Below are 15,899 nucleotides of genomic sequence, written 5' to 3' on the forward strand. Positions count from 1 at the left end.
TGATTTAATTAGGAGTTACCCTTAGAACATTTGCAAAACATGAAGCTCGTACGAGACAGCGTCTTCACAGCATGAACAACATTCCTCAGCCGCACATTTCAGATATAACGAGCTAACATAACAGTGTTTTTCTTTATAGGATCAGACACCCAGAACTCATTGAGAAACATTCCCTCTTGCAATGACATTTTATACGTGCACGAACCTGACTGAGCCTCATTAAAGAATAATTCTACAGAAGCGCAGGTTTAAATGTTAAGATAAATACATTCATTAGTAGTGTTTGGCAAAGATGAAGTACTTATGAAGACCATTAGAAATTCGAAAAACTTCATTAACATTCCTATTGCTGCTGCATTATCGGGGAATTTGCAGAATCTTCAAATCAAAAGCTTGCATTCGCTTTGTGCCGCAACACATTTGCAGATCTGCCTGTCAAGATCATATGAATCATTTTCAATTTAAAAGACATTATGATGTGACCTCTGCTAACCTTTTATGGTGCCCTGAGCTCGAACTTAAAATCAGTCATTATTGGTATACTGCAGGAAGATGGTGTTCATTGAGACTACAAGGTTCTCTTTTTTACAATGTAAAGCAAAAATGAAAAACCCATTATTTATTTTATATTCTTTCCTATAAGTCCCAAAGAATTAAGTGATATAATTCACCTATGGGCATTAATATTTTTAATTGCTGTTCCAGTTATTGTAATTCTAGCTTTGCCTTTAATATCGAAAGCTCAACCAATTGAGATTGGATTTTTTTTTATTTGCTTTTGTTAGTGGACCTTGTTAGCGTCTCCACTGGCAGCTGGGAGCAGATCACTAATTTTAAATTCAAGGCGTTGTTAGGACCTTGTACTTTGATATAGCCTCTGACAAGAAGGTAATACATTTGTTTTGCTTTCTTTGTCAGTTTGCCAGGATTGCAGGAAAATGACTGGCCCTATGTCCATGAAACTTGTAAGGGTAAACATGAACAAAGGAAAATCCAATTAAATGTTGGAGCACATTATTGTCAGTGGAGGTCTGCACTCTCAAATTCCCCTACTGGTTTACTGTGTTTCAATGTTGGGTCTTTGGAGCAATAATAGGCATATTATTGGAGGTAGGGAATAATTGTGTTCATACTTGACAGTTCCTCGAAAATGACACATGAATTTTTTTTTCATCGACCTCTGATTCACCAGTTTGAACTAAATCACCATAGCTCCATTTTAACAAGAACATTTCAGTCTGCTGTTCCACAAATTGACCGGTACAGGTACTTAAATATAGCCTCCGTTTCAAAGGGAAAATTATGGATCCATATGGCTCCCTTGTTCCTCGTGTAGCCGCAGAGTCTATCCCAGCAGTGCGTAGCAGTTTGGCTTCCTGTCCGCCGAAGATACGTGAGGCTGTACTGAATCTGACAATTATGTGGGGCAAACTCTTCGGTTTCCCTCACCCATGCACGTCTCTGCTAACCATTTAATGGGCAAGATTGAGAATCCCTGCTTGGACGTGCGTGAGGAATCATTTGGTGACGTTTGTTATGAAGACACAGAAAAAAACTAGTTTACAAGATGAAACAATCCACAAGCTATCTCTAGAAATGCATTGAAACCTTTCTTATGACACAGGCTGGTGTTATCTGAAATACTTCATAGAGAATTCCAACACAATCACCTTCTACATTATATAAGCTCTACTGCATTATTTAGACACTGGCCTCATGCTCTGATATGGTGTCTTTGATAAAAGTTGCGTTTTCTTTTGTTTTGAGCACATCAAGGTAATGCTTCTGTCGGTTTTTATTTTTATTTGACTCATCTCCACTTCCTGACAGCCTTTCATTCCTTGGACTGTTAGATGACCATCCAGCTGGGATTGGTCCAAAGATGAACCACCACTGGTTGGTGAAGGTTTTTCCCTTCTGTTCGAACTTATCGATCTGATAATCCATGAAGTAATTGGTCCTAACTATATTAATAAAAACCTCAAGCAATCTTGCTGAATGCCAAAGCATGTTTGATGTGGTGGCTTATGAGTTAACCAATCATATGTTGTGTTTTTTGTATGGAAATGTTTTTCAGAGCTTCTGTAACCATGTTTCAGGACAGCGTGAAAGAGTGCTGCTTGTACTCAGGCTTGGATAGAAATGTCCAACAATGTAGAACAAGCTAAATACGTATAATAATTATAATATGTGCAGAATTATTGCATTCACAGAAATGTGGCGTGCATGTGGGATTTTATTCAGTAGCCATGCCAACCACGCAGTAGTACATATCTCCAGGTTGGTACTGTATGTGCCTTTCAAGGTAAATTATGTATGGAATAGTCAGCAGGGCCGGCCCTAGGCACTGGCGAACTAGCCGGTCGCCTAGGACGCCAGATCTGGAGGGGCACTGGGAGAAGGAAAAAAAATACATTTTTCATTGCCAAAGTGCGAACGAGCAAGAGAGAGAGAGAGAGAGGGCGCGTATCGGTACCGCGGATTGTTGTTGGATTTAGGCTGATAACTACAGCTCAGTGAGGTAAAGGAGTGTTTAGTTAGTTCACTTTAGTCTAAGTTATCTCAGTGGGTCTCAAACGGTTTGGTCACAATTTATGTAAACACATATTTCCAAGGCACACCTTTATAATTATTGGGATGAATAAAAACAGGTTTGAAATCATTCCAATGTATACTATAGGACAGTAACCAAAAATATCGTTTAAAACTGGAGATATTAAAAAATATGCATGAATAAATAAATGTTAACTAGGTAAAATAAGATATGAATGAACAACAAAAAATAAAATAAGTTACATTTATTTGTTATTTTTTCTGTGAATGTTTATTTTATTATCTTTTCTTTTTAATGACTGATTTTAAATGCCATTTTCTTAATGTCTTTCATTTTTTGTAAAGCACTTTGAATTGCCTTGTGTTGAAAGGTGCTATATAAATAAACTTGCCTTGCCTTGCCTTGTTATTGGCTATGGTAGGTTATTGGTTATGTTCACATACTTATTTGATTATTAACCTGTTAAGCCCTGAGCCTGTTTTTCAGGTCTCAGGCTCGAAAATGACATTCCCAGAACAAATGACCATATCTTCCCTTCTAAAAGGGTTAAATTAATCATCTTTTTTTCTCAAAGTAATGATAAACCTGTGAGTTGGATGTAGACAAGTCAAAATCAATATAGATGTTTTTTTATTTTAAAGAAAATTCAGATTGAACATAGTAAAAAACTGTGAATTATAGTGTCCGTCCAAAAGATTTGTTTTACTTATAGTGAAAACTACCCTTGGATGATGGTAAGGTAGACTAAAAGCTTAAAGAATCCAAAGTACAACATATAATAAGTACCCTGTATCAAGATTGATGCAAAAAAAGTGACATTTTACTTTATAGAGGTTTAGCAAAAAGAACTCCACCTCTGAGGTGATTTGGGTGGAAATGGGGGTTTTACCGTTTCTGTCCATTGGTCGATTTTGGTGATTGACATCTCTTTTTGACCGTTAGAGCCAATAGAATCGAAGGGGAATTTCCCCGTACAGACACATGGTAAAAAAAACAAGTGGGGGCTTTGCGCATGCAGGTTGGCTTCCTGTCAGGTTTGCATCAGAGTGAACCTATCTCTTGCTCTGACATCTGGAAACGGAAAAGCAGGTTTATTGTTTCTGGATTATCAGAAATCATTTCAAAGTGACACAGACACATTGGATTAACCTATGGACTAACTTCAGCAGCCTTTTTATAGTTTTAATGCCATTTAAGACCACTTTTGACTAGACAACAACCAAGCTGAGTCATGTTGCCGTTTTTAGCTACCTAGTGCCACATGTTTTGATGTCTGTTCTTGTTAATAGCTTTGCGAGGTTCTTATCATCCATCGATTCTGTGTCATCTCAGGATTAGATGGATGCGTTGGACGTGCAGCTACGATAAGTAATAAGGGTGTTATGAGTGAGTTTCTGTGCAACACTCTGTTAGCATTTTTCGCTCGTGGCTAATTCATAGGCTCAGCGCTAGCTTTGTGGGTTTAAAAAAAAAAAAAAAAGAAAGATCAGTTAGCTGAGTTTCTTCCCGTTACATGGATATAAAACATTCATAGTTTATTGAATATTAAGATGCCCTCAGACACTGTTTCCTGCAGATGACGCGTTTTTCCCCCGGTATCGGGGGTGCGGTGTAGAAGAGAATGTAAACCGATCTTTTTCATATGGCTGTTTTAGAGTTGTACCCCCTAGATCTAGTCTCAAGTAATTCTGCTCAAAGTGCACCAGATTGAAGCATTTTACTTTCAAATGTTAAAACAATCTTTCCGGGGGGGGGCATACCCCCGGACCCCCCTAGAAGATGTGACGTCCACCCGCCAATTAAAACATGTTCATACATTAATGAATACATTTGAAACCTCCTTATATAACCAACATGTCAATACGCTTCAATTTTGGTAGTGTATGGGTCTTTTGTAGAGATTTTTCATTTATTCTTTATTCTATTGTGTATTGCTCGGAGGGGCGGGGGGGGGGGGGGGGGGGCACCAAATCATAATCTCGCTTAGGGCACCAAAATGTCTAGGGCCGGCCCTGATAGTCAGTGCACAGTCCCAAAAGACACGTAATGATGTTCCTCTATGCCCGCTATACCCATGAATGCACACATTTTGTATAATGATGTGAGTCATGACAGTACAATGGGCATGTGTGCAACACATTGAGATCCACCAGTGAATGTAATTTTAGAAAAGAAAAAAACATTAGTCTTCCCAAGCATTAAATGCATTTTGTTTGACGTTCAAATTGGTTCTACACAAGCACTCGATCAAGTGCACTAATGAACCTGTGCTCCACGAGGCACAGGTCACCTGTTAATCATCAAACATGCAGCACGTATTTCACCAGAGACTCTGCTCACATTTATGTATGATGCTACCTACCCTTGGTTGGTCTTCTATGCAAACGATGCCTATAAGAGATGATGATCCAGCAGGGGAGATGGGGAGTAACCCAGGGATCATAGCCCGAGCACTAGGGTTTGCGCGAGCTGTAATCAAGTTTCCACCCACATTAATTGAAGGTCTCTTTCCGGAGCTGCCATCCACACTCCTCTGGGAAAAGTCTTCAAATGCAGTGCCCAATATCTCTAGTTTGTTACCTGTAAAAAAAAAAATCTCGCTCCGTGTGCCTTCCAGGGTTTCGTAACAAACCACAGATGACAGAAAATCAGAATCAATACGTTTCTGCAGCCATAGTAGACGATTTATTCAGTTTAGTACATGGATTTGTTGAATAATCGAATTTCAGACGTCTGCTATTTGTCACTAACTGCTAAGAAGGACGCATGCTGTGATCAAGGGACCACAGGATGTTCTGTCATATCAATCAGCAGAAAGAAGTTTAGTAAATTATACGTAAGCTGTGGTCAACCATCATTAGTTCATCCATCAGAAAACACAATGCAATACTTTTTAGAATATTAACTTCTATCCTTGTGTACAGCACACGTTGTTGGATTCATGATGGCTAAACTGTCTCTCCAGTAAAGGAAAGAACAACAACACAAGAGAAGGAGAGAGGTTAAAAGACAGAGTTCTGGATGTCAGATAAATCAACAGAAGAAAGCAGACAGGAACTAAGTACTAACGGGAACACGGTATGGACTCTGCTATTGTTTACAGAAAGAAAATGTGAACAGACTTGGACAAGTTCACAACAGTATTGAGTACAGTATTGATCTTTTTTTAAACAGTTTAGTTGTCTAGTACATTTGCAGAAGAAATTCCACATTCTCAAAGTCTTTGTTCTCGAAACTAGCCATGATCAGAAATCTTAAAGTGGTAATTTCTTTTACAAAATAGTACTGAAATTCCTCCTATACCTTGAACTCACCTCGCTGATTAATGAACCCTTCACAGCAAAAGAATATTCCATGTTTAATTTACAAAGATGGGATGAATGGACCTTATATGTGAGTGACAGGTGGGTTCAGTGTGAGACATGTCCAATTTTGATGATTAGAAGATTTTCAGTTATGTAGGTAGGTACAAAAATATAAATCAAGCTGCATATGAGGAATCTCATTTTGAATTTACCAAGGCTCCAGTCTTATTAATATGCCGTGCAGCAGCTCTGGCTTTGAATAAGTCTACAACACTCGACTGTGGTTCAACATCCCCATGCTCTTCTGGTATTGATCATCTATTTTCTCTCATGCTTTGCCAAGATCAGCATCAATATTGCACTCACTTTAATAAATTACTTGGGATAGGTAATCCAGCCCGTTTTAAAATGTTTCAAATGGTTAATGGAAGAAGCTTGATCAGTACATGGATCATGTGTGTGTGATGGAATATTTGAATACCTTTTTTAAAACCCTACATGTTATTTCTAACATCTAACGAGGAGGAGGTGAACACAGCTGAGTGTTGGCCTACACTGTGATACAAGACAGAGTTTGTTAATGTAAAATCCTGATAACCGCCTTGCTTGTTGTCAAGGCAGCAAATAAGCTACCAGTCACTCTACATCTGGACAGCTCCTACTGTGTTCCCACACAAAGCCACAGGCACTACTGAACATTGGCTCGCTCCAGCTAACAAAGAGCACAAAGCACTAACACAAACAGGTTGTCCAAGCTGCTAACGGTTGTCCAGGAATGGTTATGGACCATCCCTGGACAACCGTTAGCAGCTTGGACAACCTGTTGGTTTTGGTAGCAAGGATAGGAAAATATATCAGGATGTCGATAAGGCTTTGTTTCCACACTTTGCAGTTTAACTTGCTTCCCTTGGGGGTAAAATCACACATTAACGATTTATCAAGCTGGAAGCTGTGTCCATTTAAACCTTTGGCATGTTCTTGGAGAATTACCCATTTTCCTTATCTTATTTACACAGGACTAACGGTTGCAAAAGCAGCTCAAAAATGACTTAACTTTCCAAATTGTCAAAAGAAAAAAGTAGATACAGCTCGATACGTGTGGGCAGATCTGTGTCACCTCTGCTTCTCCCCTATTCGTCTTTGCAAAGCTTCTAAAGCTCTATTAACTCTGAGCTTGAAAGTAATTATCAAGCCATGCCAGGGAATGTTTTTAGTGAATCGAGGTCTGGACCCCGTCGCTGGTGTTGTGTTGAAACCATTATAGCTTTGGCTTTATTTTTTAGTTCTATATCTTGTTGGATGTTTTCCTACGTCGCAGTTCTCCTGCAGAGCATGTCAGGTTTTTCTCTCAAGGCTTTTTCTGCATTTCGCTGGAGTCATTTAATATAAACATTGCATTTCTATGTAAATGATGTCTGCAGGAGTGCATAATCTGAAAGGAACCAAGTTATTGATGTGGAAAACAAGGCGCAAAGATTGAATGAATGAAGCGTCGGCTTGGATTCATGACACAGTATGGACCGTAAGCTCTCTCTCTCCCACTGAGTGGTTGATTGTTGTCCTTGTGAACATTGATTCTTCAGAATTGCTTTGTGTGTTCGTATAATATGTCCTCTTTCCAAATAACATGGTAAACAATTGTTTGACGTCGCTTACTGTAGAAGCTGCTCGACATCTTCCTGACATTCATTCGTATAATTATCTTCACATTACCTGTCTGTTCTTTTGTCAAATGGATTGTCTTAGTATAAGTATGTGTATTATGTTGGTGTATTGAGTCTTTTACTTCAGCAGGTAGAGGGTTGTACGCTGTACCAATTGTTAAACCCCCTGTGGCAATTGCGGTTTGTGATATTGAGCTATTAATAGGAAATTGACCCTACCAGTAAACATCAAGTGTTTCAATGTACTGAATGGATAGACTTGAAAACGGTAACTCCCCAAAAAACACCTTTTCGAAAATGCATTCAATTGCAAACCAGTTCATTTGACCAGTCATTGGCATTGAAGAGCTGTTTGGCGGATTTACTTGCCAACTCACTCCATTAGATATGAGATGGGGGAGTTGGAGGGTACACGCTTATTTATAATGGCAGCTGTTTGGGCTGAGGAATAGTCTTTGAGTCTGGAAAGCTCTCCGGAAAGAGAGGGCTTGGGTGATCTGAGAAGAATAACGTTCTGCATCATGGTAGCAGTTACCTTAATTGAAGCTCTCCCTATCTTTGTTCAAGAGAATAACTAGGACCGACAAGATACAAACAACAACAATCATATTAAAACAAATGAATAACTAAGTTGTCTGATGATATGTGAAGCTAACTAGGCCATGCTGGTTCCAAGGTATACAGCAGGCCTATTCAACTGGCGGCCCGCGGGCCGGATGCGGCCCAGAACCAACTCCCGAGTGGCCCAGCCTCCCCTAGCCAAATTCCTACACTAGTACAGACCATGAACGCAACACTCCGCGTTGCATAGAAACCAACAAACCACAACGCAGCACGTTTTTTGAAAGTGCATCTAGTGGTGCTAGTAACGGTGGTCCTATGATAGCAACTCTAAAACATGTCCCTCTCAACTCTGAAGCGTAAACAGAGACAAAACGGTAATTGATCTTGTGGAGCAGATCCAAGTCAATTCGCTACCGACTTGAGCACGGGTCGGATGCTGCATTTTCCGACGCCCCCCAAACACATCACATCTCCGGCACAAATAACGGATGTGATGACAGATTTCATTGCGAGGTTGAAAGAGAACTTTGCCGGTCGATTGGATGGACTTGCTCTGCCCACAGACGTGATGATGGGCTTTGCCAGAGACCCCTTCACTGTTGCAATAGAGGGGGACGTATCAACCAGAGCAAAGGAAGTGGTCCCCTGCATCGACAAGGGGAAATATACACTGGAACTTATTGACATGCAGCGCACTAACGGGCCAGCGAAGTTTTGGAGTGATGTCAAAAAACAGCAGTTCCCTAACGTTCAGAAAGTAGCGATCTGTGTGCTCAGTATGTTTGGATCAACATACACATGTGAATCAAGCTTTTCACACATGAACTCAATCCAAAGTAGCACTCGCTGCTCCCTGACTGACAGCACTCTTCACCAATGTCTTAGGATTGCATTGACATCCTATGAGCCAAAAATCACTGCTCTGGTTCAAAACTAAAAATGTCCCTTCTCCCATTGAGAAAGTCAGCGATGACAAATCACAAATGAGGTGATAGTAAGCACCTAGTTTACTATAGTAGACGTGTAGTGTAGTATTCATTCATATAGTTACCCGTATCCCTTGTTATGGGTTTGTGCACTGAAATGTTTGACAGTTCTTTCTGTATTCATTTAAGTGCACTTCGTATGATTTTTTTGTTATTACTTGAAAAGTGAAAAAATAGTATTGCTACAGTACTACCTCTTTGCATTGGAGCTCTTTAGCTGTTTTTTTTGTATGTGAGCACATTTATTAAGACTGCTATTATTGTATTCAGTAAATGCACTTTGTGATGTGCCTGGTTAAAAAAAAATAACCTGAATATTTGACTTCTAAAGCAAACAAATGTAATGCTACAACTGTGCACTTTCTTTTCAGATTCTGTTAAATTAATGCTAATTTGTTGTGTTTTTATGCACTTTTTGACCTACCTTTGTTGGATGAACAATGAATAAAAATTGCATGTTTTTCATCGCAGTAATATGTGTTGGTTTAAAATGTGTCACTACCCGCTTTTTACAGGCCGCTGAATGTCTGGCCCAGCTGAATTTTGTAGTTATAAAATCTGGCCCAACTGAATGTGTAGTTGAATAGCCCTGGTATACAGGTTTCTAGTTTTAGTTCAACATTTTTGTTGGTAGTTGACAAGCAAATGTTTTCCTAAATGTATTTCAATTTTTCCTACTGGGAATTCTGACTATTACCCTTACCTCATTGTTTAAACATGAAGTTGTGTGTGTAGTATTCAAAATATAAAATTACTTTAATTTGTATTATTGTATATTATAGAAGTGCAGAAAGCCAGACAGCAACACGGGAGGTGGAGCTTATCAAAATGGTCAGTTCCTTTGTGAGCTATTAAAACATCATATTGCTCAGTAACCTCCTGACCTAACCTTCCCTCGACCCAACAAGTAGAAATACCTCAGAGCCGCTACACATCGGAGCCTAGCAGCTCTGATAAATGGACACATCCCTCAGGCCCTGCTGATAATGAGGAGTCAGAGCTTTTCCTGGGACTAGCACCCATCATGAAACCGCAGCAGTTTCATTTTAATTAAGATGGATGATGTCATGATGTTTGGAACATGAATTATGCAGGAATTTATTCATCTTCGCCCTATCTTTAAAAGTTCCATTAGAAATCAGGCTTTTGTTAGAGCGCTACAGTAAAACATCTGGAGAACTGTAGCTTTGTTTGATCTTTTTAACCGTCTATATCAGGGGTGTCAAACGTACGGCCCGCGGGCCGGATCAGGCCCGTGAACAAGTTTAATCCGGCCCGCGAGATGATTTTGGAAAGTATAAAAAATAAAAAGAGCTGCAATTTTTCAATGAAAGAAACTGCTGTTCTAAATGTGTCCACTGGGTGTCGCAATAGCAATTATGTGAAGCGAGCAAACTATGTATAACGGGGCTGAGGAAGTAATCCTGTGTTTACAGTCTATCGTGCTTGGCTTCCTCACTCCCCAAAATGTCGCTATCAAAAAAGAGAAAAGTGGACACAGAGTGCAGAGTTTTCCAAGAAAAATGGTCATCCTCCTATTTATTCACGGAAGTGAATGGGAAACCCGTGTGTTTGGTTTGTTCGCAGCACGTTTCAGTGCTGAAAAAATATAACCTTCGTCGCCACTATGAGACTCAACATGCCGACAAATATGATAACTTGAAAGGAAAACAGAGAAGCGAAAAGGTGAAGGAATTGCTGGCGGGTCTGAAAAAACAGCAGTCTGTGTTTACTCATAGCCGAGAAATCGGCGATGCTGCAGTGAAAGCCAGCTACCTTATTGCTAATGAAATTGCAGTGGCTTCAAAACCATTTAGCGAGGGTGAATTTGTGAAGACATGCATGCTGACAGCTGCAGAGATTGTGTGCCCTGAAAAGCGTCAAGCTTTTGAAAATATCAGCCTGACAAGAAACACAGTTGCACACAGGATTTCTGATCTTTCGGAGGATTTGGACAGCCAATTGAAGCGCAAAGTTAAGTCGTTTATTGCGTTTTCAGTTGCAATTGATGAAAGCACGGACATTACAGATGTTGCGCAACTGGCCATATTCATCCGCGGAGTTGATGATACTTTGACCGTAACCGAGGAGTTTGTGGAGTTGGTGCCGATGACGGATACCACGACAGCGGCTGATATTTTCAACACACTCGAGGGTGCCCTGGACAGAGTCGGAGTGGACTGGTCACGCGCTGTCAGCGTGGCTACAGACGGTGCGCCTTCAATGATCGGGAAAAAAGCAGGTGTTGTGACGAAATTCAGGGAAAAAGTGCAGACTGCAAATGGAGGACGTGATTTTTGGACTTTTCACTGTATTTTGCACCAGGAGGCATTGTGTTGCAAGTCATTAAAGATGGATAACGTCATGAAGGTGGTCGTCCAAACTGTTAATTTCATCCGATCAAGAGGCTTGAATCACCGTCAGTTTGACAACCTTCTCAGAGATAAAGACCACAACTACGGCCTGCCTTACCACACCGAGGTAAGATGGTTAAGCCGAGGCATTGTGCTGAGGCGTTTCTTTGATTTACGAGAGGAAATTGAACAATTCATGAAACAAAAAGGCAGACCAGTGTTAGAATTTAAGTCCAAAGAATGGATGCAGGATCTTGCGTTCATGGTGGATGTTACAGAGCACTTGAATAACTTGAACACAATGCTGCAGGGGCGCAACAAAGTTGTAACGCAGTATTATGACAGCGTATGTGCGTTCAAGTTGAAGCTGTCATTGTGGGAGACGCAGCTCGCGGGAGGTGATGCAGCGCACTTTCCTTGTCTGAAAAATGTGTGCGATACCCAACATGTCGCAGACATGAAGCGGTTCAAAGATAAACTAATAGGACTATTGCGGGAGTTTGAGCAACGCTTTCAGATTTTTGGTGAACTGGAGAAAGACTTCAAAGTTTTCTGCTCGCCATTCACCGCGAATGCCTCTGATCTGCCCGTCAACATTCAACTTGAAATAATAGACTTGCAGTGTGACTCAGATTTGAAGGGGAAATTTGCTGCAGCTGGCTTAGACACATTTTATCAGTATCTTTTGCCAGGTTACCCCAACTTGACAGCCCTTGCTGCAAAAGTGTTGTGCATGTTTGGAACCACGTATATTTGTGAGCAAGTTTTCTCTGTAATGAGCATCAATAAAACAAAGCTGCGCTCAAGGCTCACGCACAAGCACTTAAATGACATCCTGAAATTGGCTGCCATTCAGGCTTTGACCCCTGATATTGATGCACTTGTGAAAGCTAAAAGATGCCAGGTTTCAGGAGCAAAAACAACAGTGGGTAACCCAACTTAAAATGCTGCATAAGACACTGCACCCTGATATAGTTATCTAAAAAATGATTGTCTTCTGTGCAGATTGAAAGAAAGTGAACAGTGTGTGATTTACTGTAATAATGACAGTAACTTCAGTTCATAAGTTAGGTTTGTTGAAATTGTTCATGCATTGCACAGCTTTTATTTATCAATAAGTAATGTAGCCTACAAGGCAGGAAGTAAGTAACTCACCCTCTTGAAAAGTTTCTACCTCAATTTGTCTCAATCATTTGGTGAGTTAGTACAGGATTAATATGTTAAAATGACAAATTAGTTATTTGAGAAGAGTTTTTGTATTTTGTTCATTCCCAGTATATGACTTAATGTTGTTGTATGGCTTTTTGTTGATACGCCAAGTCTAAATGTGCTTGTACTGTTATTGCACTAAAGTTCACTAAACTTAAACAAAGAAAACAATCTGAAGTTGTCGTCATTTTTTTGTTATTATGCTATGATTTTACCGCTCCGGCCCACTTGGGAATAGATTTTCCTCCATGTGGCCCCTGAGCTAAAATGAGTTTGACACCCCTGGTCTATATCATCCAGTCATTCAACATGTAAAATATGCATCAGGACATGTTAAGATAAGATATGATAAGATATGATAAGATGGTACTTTATTGATCCCCATTTGGGAAATAGTTTTTGTTGCAGCAGCATAAAAGACAAGGCATTTTACAATAAAACAAAACTAGAAATAAACAAGAATAGAAAGAAAATAATAGAAGATATACATGTTGAAATAGAAAATATACACGTAGATATTATATATACACATTTATATATACATAAATATATGACATATGGAATATTAATCTGAATGAAGTCCAGCATGAATGTCACCAAGGTCTTTCATTTTATTATTGCAAGTGATTGTTATTTCCTGGCCCCTTTAGTATCGAGTCATATTGTGGGGAAATACACCCACCCAATTAGCAACTTCTCCTCCTGGTGAAATCCTTTCTGTTTTGGTTTTTCTTCGAGTACTTTATCCGCTTGTGCCTGTTGATTCCAGAACATTGAGCTTGGTTTTGTGTAGTTTGGACAAGAAGTTCTTGAGATATTCAAAGAAACAGAGTGTCCTTAGTAACCGTCTGTTATACAATGGTCTGCTATAAATAAAAAATCCATTGTGGAATGTTAAAATTGTCCAATCAGGATCAGCTGTTTAAAAAACTATTAAAATGGCCCTGTTGTGCTTTTGGGGTTTTTCCCTTTCCTGTAGTGTGTTATAGGTTTTTGTGCATGTAAAATGCAAAAATCCCAAAGTTCTCTCCAGAGGGAGTTTCTCTCCCACACACCTCCCCCTGCCTGAAACGCCTCCATTTGACTCCTTTTTTTAATTGTGCAATATAGTGACATCACTATGTAACACTGGCACTTTCATTTGCTTGAGCTTAAACACATTTTACGTGATAGGTTAAAGGTTGGGACATCTCTTAGTGTTTGACCAATCGAAACAGAGCCAGCCAGCAACCAATCAGAGCAGACTGGGCTCTGGTTTCAGACAGAGGGTGAAAAGAGGTGCTGCAGCACAGACATGAGAACAATAAAGACATTTCTAATCATTAAAGCACGTAAAGAAAATAGAGGCACAAAATACAAATATGAACCAGGAAGTAAGCATAATATGTTAAAAATACCTCAGTAAAAAATAAAATAAGGGTCTGAAACGCATTATTAAAAACGCGAGCTGGTGTTTTGGTGAGTGGTTCTACAAAAAGCTGCATGCTGCAGAACCTTCATTTACATAAATGCTTTCAGATCTCAAGTGTACAGATTTTTCTCTTTTTTTTGCTTGGTATGTGGTGTAGCAATACCTCTGATGCAGACGAGTGTGCTGTTTTAAAAATGTATCAATCATTTCTGGTTCACACCATCCCAGAGGTTTCTTTCCATCATACAGTATATGAAGGGTCACTTCCCAGTGAAGAGAAATGGAAAAAGAATATTAAGCAGGCGTGTAATTAACAGAACTCATATGCATAACTTAACTAATTTAGCTCATGCGTCGATCTCAATGTACAAAGAGTTGTCTAATTCAGAAACCGTGAAAGCAGCATTTGTCCTCAATAGTAACCACACTAATGCACCTTCTTTTCCTAATGTATGAGAGAAATGAAAGGCAGAATGTACACGTTCTAAATGGAAAAGTGTACATAAGTGGCCTCTTATAAGAAATCATTGAGGACACTTGAGGAGGTATGTACAGACAAAAACTGATCTTCTGATGGTAATCATTTAAAATGCATTTACAGGAATAATACAAAAGTTTATAGTGCTGGTCATTTCAATTGAGAGGTTTCAATTATGTTCAGCTTTAAATGTAAGTATGGTATGTGAAAAGTGTTTGTTCCAACTGCTTTTAAACATTGCTATAGTTAAGCGTCTTTCCGATAAGCAATCTGGATCCATTATAATAGCAGGCCTATTATTATAGTAATAGGCCCGATCCAGATTTCAGGCCTATTTCTAAGCTACATTTTCAGTTTGGAGAAAGTCATCGTAATTCAGTGGCTTTTAAAATAACATAATCGTAGCGAACTGTATGTAAAAGGTCTTCAGTCTGTCTTTGCACAATGTCATTGTTCTGAGACAGTTAATTTGAGAGTTTTTAACAATCATCTATTTATGCATTAAAGGTACTGCCTTCAGCTCACCAAGAGAATATTTCCTGATGGGCTCCAGCCCCACTTACCTGTGGGGTACCTCAAGGGTTCATTTTGGGTCTTCTCTTGTTCCCATTGTATAGGCTGAACATGGAATGCCTTTAAATAAACAACATAATTCCCTTTTATTGTTTTGTTGACAATTTAATAATTATTTGCCAAAAAAAAATAGTAGGTTACCCTTTAGCCTTTTCTGAAGTGTTGGATAGACTCAAACATTCTCAATGTTTTTAAAAAAAAATAAGACTGAAGTTGTTATGTTTGGTAAACAGACCAATTAAATGTCTCTTTTGGTATTCTTGGAAATGTAGTTCCTCAAAAATAAAAATGTTGTTAAGAATCTTGGCATAATGTTTGACAGCTTTCCCAAGGCTTATCTAGCTCCAAAACATATTTTTAGAATTATTTATGCCTTTATTACCTCAGCGTCGTGTAACTTTTTGATATGTAAGTGTCATCAGTCATCGCCAGTCTGCTTAACATTTGGTTTCTAAGTCTGATCTGTTTATGACAAAAGGAAAGTTTAAAAGAGATTCTGAAAGAATTTATTTATTAAAACAAATTGTATTTTTGAAACAGGTGGGGAACACATGTTTGCCAGGATCTGCAGGGGACGCTGCAGTGGTTTTAAAACGTTACCCTCTGTGGGAAAGCATCTTTGATTAATTTGTTTCCTTCGAAAAAGAGTGCAAGACCGTAAATGATTTTAAAGCCAGTGATGTCAGACTCTTGTGACATTATATTGTTGTTCAATGGTATTGATCATTTCATTGTTGCAGCTATATACTCTTCACTCTGGTATATTACAGCTGGCAGGCCTTGTGATCACAAGGTGTTTCC

Source organism: Notothenia rossii (genome assembly GCF_949606895.1).
Source record: "Notothenia rossii genome assembly, chromosome: 5".
Lineage (NCBI taxonomy): Eukaryota > Metazoa > Chordata > Actinopteri > Perciformes > Nototheniidae > Notothenia > Notothenia rossii.